This window comes from Gossypium hirsutum, chromosome D11, assembly GCF_007990345.1.
Source record: "Gossypium hirsutum isolate 1008001.06 chromosome D11, Gossypium_hirsutum_v2.1, whole genome shotgun sequence".
Lineage (NCBI taxonomy): Eukaryota > Viridiplantae > Streptophyta > Magnoliopsida > Malvales > Malvaceae > Gossypium > Gossypium hirsutum.
In genome coordinates, this window is record NC_053447.1 from 31276022 (window position 1) to 31282746 (window position 6725).

The following is a 6725-nucleotide window of genomic DNA, read 5'->3' on the forward strand; positions in this document are numbered from 1 at the left end:
CCAGGCAATTAAACACAAGCATCAAAATAGTTTCAATCATCCACAAAACGATGTCGTTCAAATCCAGACCTAAATGAACACGGAAGCAAATATATAGGACAAATTACAAATAAATAAAGAAATCAAATTACAAATGTAGTAAACCCAGAGGGACCCGTTGAATAAATAAACCAAACGATTCATAATCGCACGAATCCTTCCCAAATCGGGTCACCGCTAGGTCGGGTACTCAGAACAGTGCTGTTTAGGAGTCATTGGATTGACTTTAAACGACGGCGTTTTAATGGCCCCCCATTTTAAACCAAAATAAACCCTAAACTACCTATCAGCTTCCCTAAAACCGACCTAGGCTAAAACAGAAAAAAAAATCTGCGCCGCTCTGCTGGTTGAGTATCCGAACCTTCGCTGATCCTAGCCCGTATTCCGATGACGATGGAGAGAGGACCAGGACCGTTCTATCAGGTACGTCCCTTGCTCCCTCTAATATTTCTCTCTTAAAGAACTATCGATGGTCATGCAAATTAGAAAGCAGAAAAACCCAGAAGAGAATCGAATAACTCGAAAAAATAAAATGGAATTCGAACCCAGAAAATAACCTTTTCAATTTGATTTCTTTTTTTTTTTTCCGTAAGCCGTAGTACAATAACCCTTTTGGTTCTTATATCCTCTTTTTTAACCGAAGAAAAAACGTCGAATACAATTGAAAAATAAAATAGAAAACCCTCCCCATTCGTTCTTCTTTGCTGTGTTGTCCTCATTTTGTTTCCAGGTGCAATCGTACGGGGGCGTGTACGGAGGCCAGCTAGGAGACGCACACGCGCGTGGTGGCACAGCACGCACGGGGGGAAGTCTTGGCCGCTGCGGCGCTAGGAGCCAAAACTGCTGAAGGCTAGGGTTTTCAGATTTTAGTCTTTAGGGCTTAGGTGTTAATTTTCTCTATTTTGGGCTGTGGGTATTTGGGCTTGGTTTTGGGTTTAGGCTAGTTGGGTTTGGGTTAAAGTTGTTTTTGGGTAGTGGATTTGGGCCGTTAGGCCTGCAGTAATGGACTGTGGACATTTAAAATTTTGGGTTTATTTCATTTGGTTTATTTTTGTTTATTTATTTCTAATTTAGGCCGAGCAAATTTGGGTTATTACACTTTCTATTTAATTTTTCGTATTTTTTAGTTTTTAAATTTGTGTTATTTGTCAAATCACTCAAAAATTAATGAAAAAGTTAAGGTTTGTTACATGGCGTACACATGGATTGTCACATGCATGTCATATCAACAATTAATTAATTTTTTTAAATTAAAATTATTAAAAATGTATGTTATGATTTTTATATTTTAAAATAATTTTTAAATTTTCTAAAAAATAAAATTATATTTTTTAATTTTAAAAATTAATTAAATGCTGATATGACATCCACGTGGCAATCCATGTGTATGCCATGTAATAAACATTAACTTTTTCATTAATTTTTTAGTGATTTGACAAATAACACAAATTTAAATACTAAAAAAGACGAAAAATTAAATTGAGTGATTTAACAAAGAAATTATTATACCTTTTGTTTTTCACTTTACCAAGTTGCAAATTTTGTAACCATTTTTATAAAAATAAGTATAATATATTTTAATTAACCCTAGTAAAAACTATTCTATGAAATAAGTTTACCCGTAAATATTTTGGTACATATTTTATTTTTTACATTATTCAAATTAAAAAGAAATTGAAAATAATGCATGCTTGGTGTTTTCTTTTTACAGACTCGATCTATAATAGGAAGCAATGATCTTAAGCCTTAACTAGACACAGATCCTTGTGAAAAGCATCTTTTGATTGAAAGAAGTTTTAAAATTCATAATAACATTTCACTTGGACTTGGTAAAATTCTCTTGGTTTTTAACAAGATATTGCAGCCTCTTGAATTGTCAGCTAGGAGGGATGTAGTTAAGAACTTTAATGTCATTGACGGTGCAGGCAAAAGATAAACTTCGTACATTGTAGTTCCTCATTTGTTTTCTTTGATGTAATGGTATTATTTAAGGTTATTGATCTATCAGATGTGACTAGCAATGGTTTAATAGATAATTTAAACAAGAAAACTGACTATTTCAACTGGATTATTATTATTATTTCTTTCTTTCTTCCATGGTTGAATTGAACTAGGGTGAAAGCGGCTTTATTGATTGTTCATAGTTTCGTAAGCTTAATAGAAAAGCAATAAAAATGTTAATTTAATATTGTCTCTTATAGTATTTTATGTATATATGCCTTGAAAAGTGTAGACTATCTTCGACGAAATTCATTTAGATCAAGGTAAGTGGATGCTTCATTAATAAATTTATTTCAATGTAACATCAGTATAAATAGAGTACCTCTGCTGGAAAATTCCTCTATGTAGCAATGGCTAACCCTTTCTGGTGTATTTGGTTTACTTCAGCTCCTTTCCATCACTTTCATTCTTCCTTGTGTTAATTCGATTTCCTTTAATATACCTCGTTTCGACTCTGGTGCAAACAACATACTCTACCAGGGTGCCGCGAGGCCTAATGTTGGAGCTGTTGAATTCAATAGTCTCACATATGTTTGTCAAGTTGGTAGAATAATCTTCGCTGAAAGTGTGCCAATTTGGGAATCTTAGACTAGAGAAGTTACAAGTTTCACCAGTCATTTCTCCTTCATCATTGACACCCAAGGTAAAGCTAGTTCAGAATACTCAGCCGGCCTTGCTTTTTTCCTTGCTCCTCCACCAAACTCGGCAGGTGGATTTCTAGGCCTGTTTAACACCACAACCATTGATTCATCTGGGAACCAAGTTGTTCTTGTTGAATTTGATACTTTCTCCAACACTGACTGGGATCCAGAAGTTGAGCATGTGGGGATCAACATCAACTCCATTTCTTCAGTTAAGTATGCTCCCTGGAACTTTAGTTTGTACAGCGAAGACACTGCCGATGCATGGATTTCTTATAATGCTACTACTAGGAATTTGAGCGTCACTTGGAATTATCAGAACTCTAGTTCTCAAGGGAGTCTTTCTCACCAAATTGATCTGACGGAGATTCTGCCAGAAACGGCCATAGTAGGGTTTTCAGCTGCTACAAGTCATCGCATAGAGCGGCATCAGCTTGTGTCATGGGAATTTAATTCTAGTTTGGAAAGAAAGGCAATCAAGGAGAAAAACACCAACAGGATCACAATAGTTATTGGTGTAGCAGTTCCATTGGGTGTACTAGTAATCCGGGGGTGTATAGGATTTCAGATTTTATTGTGTTGGAAAAGGAGGAAGAGATCATATCAATATATGGAAGGAACTTTCGGGATTAACGATGACTTTGAAAGAGGGGCTGGACCAAAAAGGTTTTCTTACAAAGATCTTTGTTGCAGCTACTAACAGTTTCTCGAGTGAGAGGAAGTTAGGAGAGGGAGGATTTGGTGCTGTTTATAAAGGGTACATTAATGAGCTAGATAGAACAATTGCAGTAAAGAAAATTTCAGAGGGCTCCAGACAAGGGGAAAAGGAGTATGTAACTGAGGTGAAGGTGATTAGCCAGTTAAGACACCGGAATCTAGTGCAATTGATCGGTTTTTGTCATGATGGAGGAATGTTTTTACTTGTCTATGTGTTCATGTCAAATGGTAGCCTTGATTCTCACCTCTTTGGTAAGAAGACTCCTCTCAATTGGAATTTGAGATATAAAGCAGCCCGCGGTGTAGCCTCTGCGTTGCTCTATATCCATGAAGAGTGGGAGCAGTGCGTGGTCCATCGTGACATCAAACCAAGCAATATAATGCTAGATTCTAATTTCAACGTCAAGCTTGGTGACTTCGGATTAGCTCGGCTTATGGACCATGAGCTAGGTCCTCGAACAATAGGGCTGGCAGGTACATTAGGTTACATGGCCCCGGAATACATAAAAACCGGCAGAGCGTGTAAAGCCTCAGATGTGTATAGTTTCGGTGTAGTCGCCTTAGAAATTGCTACAGGGAGAAGGTCGGTTGATCCAATCGAAGAAAACTCACAAATTGGTTTGGTAGAATGGGTTTGGCATCTCTACGGAAGTGGAAACCTTCTTTCTTTGGTGGATAAGAGGATGAATGCAGAATTCGATGAAAAACAAATGGAGTGTTTGATGATTGTGGGGCTATGGTGTGCTCATCCTGACAGCAACCTCAGACCTTCAATCAAGCAAGTGATTCAAGTTCTTGATTTCGATATGGGAATCCCAAATCTCCCTTCAAAGATGCCTATTCCAACATATCAAGAACATGTAGCATCAAGCAGTTCACATGAACCAATTTTAACCAATTCGAGCCTTGAGGTGGGTCGTTAGGCAAGTGTGTCATCATTTCTTACAATGAAAAGAAATTAATAATGTCTTAATATCTCACATGTCTTTATGTTAGCCTACATGTATATCTCCTGTTCTTAGAACATCTATACTATTTCTAGCTCTTTTGCCAGACCTGTGGCATAACTTCTTCATTATTTTGTTGGTACTTTAATTAATTTTAATTTTAGATTTTGTTTTACTTTTAAGAGGTACTTTAAAAGGATTTATTTACATCGTAACTCAGAAGCTTATTTAGAAATATACATGATAATAAATTTGAATTTTATTTTATTAATTTTAAATAATTGTATTTAAAGAGACTAATTTTAACTCATGTGTTGCATATGAAGATATCATAGTTTACTAGCATCATCTCCCCGCTACGCCGGAGATTTTTCCATTTTCTAATAAATTTATTTATTTAATATTAAAAAAATTATTTTTAAATGCATTTTAATAAATTACACAGACTTGAATTTATGTGAATTATGAAAAGTAAATTTATTATTTATTTCAGATTTGATATAGTTTTAAGTTAATTCACATATCAACACCTAAATAAATTATGAAAAATATTTTTTTATAGATGTAAATACTTAATATTCTTAATCAGTCCACTTTAAATATATTATTTAAAAATAAAAAATTTAATTAAATCAAATACAAATCCTAAATTGACTTGCGAATAGGTTTATAAATTTAATATAAATAAAATATTTAAGTTATTTCTTTGTTAAAATTTTTTTTAGTAAATTCTAAATTAATTTGCAATTCAACATGTGGAACAACAATTTAAATATATCATCTAAAGTTAAAATGATATAAAATGATTTTTGTTTAGATAAATTATTTAAATATTTTTATAAATTGATGTCATTAAAAATAAAAATAATATAATATAAATTGAAATAAAATGCATAAAAAATAATATGAATATCATAAATCTATAATAAATTATTAACATATAAAAATTTTTAAATAAAAAAATATTTTTTTAATTATTTTATCTTTCTTTTCATTCTCTTTTTCCTCTCTCTTTCTTTGGCACTTCTCCTTTCCCTAGTCAGGGGCAAAGCCAGAACAAATCGGCCGAATGAAATTTTAATTTTTTATAGTCTACATTTTTATAATTTTTAAAGGATTAAATCAAATTTTTATAATTTTAAGGGGTCAATGTACAATATTACATTTACTAATTTAAAATTTTTAAAAAAAATTAAAGGATCTAAATAAAAATTTTCTATTTTAGGGGGGGCAAGGCCCTTGCCTGCCCCCTTTATCCGCCTCTATCCCTAGTCACCTCTAGGCACCAAATATTAAGCTTAAATAATGAAAGGAAAAAAAAAACCAGCTTTCAAACAAACATTTATAATTTCTATTTCTCACCCCCAATTAATAAAAAAGAAATTTTAATGTTCTGATTATATCTGCTCCTTTTAATATAATACTTAAAATTACGTATGGCCCCTCCCTAACTCATAAATAGGAGGATAATGTACTTCAATGCACTCAAATCTACGACCTCCTACACTGACAACAATAGTCATGTCATAAAATTATATATAACTTAACTCTCTTCATAACATTTTGTGTTTGGATCAATTATATAAAATTATACTTTTTATACATACTATTTCTAATTATCATAATATCAACTCATATATCAATAAAACAACATCAAAATTTTAAACAAATATAAACAATAAATTATATCACTAAAATAAATAAAAAGTTATTTTGAAAAAAAATGATATGCTTCTGATTTTCATATTTAATAAAATTTACGAACTAAATTTAAATAATATATTATAACAACTCTAACTACTCAATAAAAATTATTGAGAACGAATAAATTTTGAAATTATATAATTGGATTAGGTAAAATAGTATACTGAAAATAACTCTTCATAATTATGTTATATTGTAAATTTTATAAAAGAATTAAAGAAAAAAAATATAATAAAATAATAAACAATTCTTTTATTATAATTTTATTCTTGTCTCAACTAAGCATCCACTTTAATGTGTAAGATGGTCAGCTTACAAAATGACCTAATATGATAACTTATAATCCAGGGTTTTTTATTAAAATAATACAAAAAATTAAAAAATATTAAAATAGTATATTTTTTTATTTATCAAAATAGTACAAAAAAACAGTTAAAAAATAAATAAATAAAGCAAAAATATGGGCCTGCCACAGGCGACACCAAAGGTATCTTATTTCTAACATCGTATCTTATTTCTACTATTTCGTGTCAAATTATTTCATTCAATGTATGAATTATGCCTTTTGAATAAACAAAATTTCGTGTTTATATTTGAGAAAATTGTACCCTAACTTACTGGGTTTCGACTTTCACAATAAATCTAAAGACATGAATCTTTTCAAACTCAAGTTTTT

The 6725-nt window shown here is 31.6% G+C and overlaps 1 pseudogene; it reads left to right on the plus strand.

The window, feature by feature from the left end:
* The first annotated feature begins 426 nt into the window (after window positions 1-426).
* LOC107944755 (L-type lectin-domain containing receptor kinase IX.1-like) lies at window positions 427-4432 on the plus strand (annotated as a pseudogene).
* Window positions 4433-6725: the final 2293 nt, after the last annotated feature.